The sequence below is a fragment of the Cyprinodon variegatus genome, unplaced genomic scaffold (genome assembly GCF_000732505.1).
Source record: "Cyprinodon variegatus isolate N-32 unplaced genomic scaffold, C_variegatus-1.0 Scaffold1937, whole genome shotgun sequence".
Classification (NCBI taxonomy): Eukaryota; Metazoa; Chordata; class Actinopteri; order Cyprinodontiformes; family Cyprinodontidae; genus Cyprinodon; species Cyprinodon variegatus.
The window spans coordinates 55356-57586 of record NW_015152390.1 but is presented as its reverse complement, the minus strand read 5'-3'; the positions used below and the strand labels follow the sequence as shown (position 1 = coordinate 57586).

The following is a 2231-nucleotide window of genomic DNA, read 5'->3' as shown; positions in this document are numbered from 1 at the left end:
CATTTATTCATATCTTTGCAAAGAGAGAACAGTTCATCATACAGCCCTAATGGCATAGCATTCTGCCCTGTTCTGCATGAGCAGCGTTCATTCCCCCCTTACTTACAACAATGTAAAACTAGTCAGAGTCAAAACAAGTTACAGACACTTTGGTTAACAGTAACATGTTATGAATAAACCTTGAGAAAGAATCTGGTTTGTTATGGGAAGAAGTTATGTCTGGTCTACAAACACCCTCCCACAGAGAATGGTGTGGCCTTCAAGGTAAAACAGACTGAGTGAAAACTTTTATAGTGAGTAAATAGGATAAATTAATATATAATAAAAGAGGAATCTAAATTTTTCCAACAACACTAGCTTTACGTTTATGTAGCAAATTGGAAAGGCTTTAGATAATCCTGAAATTAAGCAGGAAGGTTTGAGTCTGAGATTATGTTAAACTGTGATTACATGTCTTTGTAGAGTGTTTGTAAATATGTCTGTTTATAACAGGGCAAAGCAGTGTGGGAGGAAAACCTGAAAAGTTTGGTATGTAATCATATTCAGTTCTGTTTTCTCCAATATACCTTAATAAAGCAGTTTACAACCAGCTCCTTTAAAAGCTAAAAATGATTTAAAATCTCACTATTAATCCAGCCATGTGATGAAGGCCTCAGAGGTTTGTTAGAGAACGTCAGAGAACAACCTGCAGACAGGTCAGATAGGAAGGTCTGGAGATGAAATTTAAAGCAGGACATAGTGTTTCATTAAATATAGAGTCTGTTTATTTATCATGTAAATACTGATTACTAAATGGTTGAAAATAGAATATTAGTATCAGTGCTGATCTACAACTAAACATCTATTGTCTTTATCTCTGACCTAGGTGGAGGTGATGTTGAGGCTGGAGAAGGTAAGTCAGTTTATCTGCTGTCTAACATATAAGAGAACAAATGTTGACTTTCAGCATTTCATAAATCTAAAATTCTTTAAAAACCTTCAGGCTTCGTCCCTTTATAGTTGCAATAGATGTCATGATCTGGCTTGTTTGCTCCTCCTTAATTAGTAATTCCTTTCAGCTGTTGTTTTCCCTCCCTGCCTCAATTATAATTTATTCCTCTCACCTGTTTCATCTTGGTTATAATCAGCCTGAGCATTCAGTGCCAGATCATTATTTGTTTTCTATCAGTCTGTCTGTTATTTTTATTTCATGGTTCATGTCCTGGATCCTGGCAGCCAGTGGAAAGAGGTTTTTGTGTTTGTCTCGTCTCCTGATCGTCCACTGTTCCTCCCCCGCGGAGTCCTCTGGGTTTTTGGCTCTATATGTGGGGAGGTTCAGTTTTTATCTCAGTAAGCCTGGCTCCAAGGAGGAGACCAGTTTAAAGTCCTGCATCAAGTTCTGGTTCCATGTCCTGTCTCGGCTACCCTCTTCCACTGAGCCTCCTCATCTGCACCTGATACTGTCTGCTCCCGTGCGTGACCATCTGGTCACGCTTTCGGACCCTGTCAGACTCTGAACCCTCCTGGGAGCTCTTTGATGCCTGGAAGTCTGGATCCTGCCACCTGTTTCTGTTCCTGTCTGATCTGGATCCTGTCCCTGTCTGTTCTGGATCCTGCAGTGTCCGCGGGCCACAGCTCCACTTTAGTTTTTGTTTTATTTAATAAACTTTTTGAACTTTCATACTGACTGTCTCTCCTTGAATACTGGGTCCATTTGTCCTCGGTTCATGACAGAATGATCTGGCCGCCAGGATCCAGGACATGAACCATGAAATAAAACTGAACAGACAGACTGACAGAAAACAAATAATGATCTGGCACCGAATGCTCAGGCTGATTATAACCAAGGTGAAACAGGTGAGAGGAATAAATTATAATTGAGGCAGGGAGGGAAAACGACAGGTGAAAGGAATTACTAATTAAGGGAGAGCAAACAGGCCAGATCATGACAATAGAAATGATTAATGAGGAAATAAAACCACTTTTTATAATATGTGACATTAATTGTTGGTCTTATTTGACAATGACAGGATTGCTTGACAAGCAAAGAACCACAACTGGTAAGTAGGATGATTCTTTCCTTTTGTTCTAAAACATAAAACAGCATAATAAGTTCAATACTGTATGCGGGTGATAATTTTATTTCATTATCACCAGAAATCCCACAAAATAATATTGGATTGGGAGATATAAAGTTTATATATATATATATATATATATATATATATATATATATATATATATATATATAT

General features: G+C 38.1%; 1 long non-coding RNA gene across 1 annotated transcript in view; it reads left to right on the top strand.

The window, feature by feature from the left end:
* The first annotated feature begins 836 nt into the window (after nucleotides 1–836).
* Nucleotides 837–2231, top strand: part of LOC107104887 — a 3673-nt gene continuing 2278 nt past the window's right edge. The window contains exons 1-2 of the long non-coding RNA XR_001482302.1: nucleotides 837–892; nucleotides 2010–2039. This is a non-coding gene — a long non-coding RNA (uncharacterized LOC107104887). The remainder of the gene's footprint in view (nucleotides 893–2009; nucleotides 2040–2231) is intronic.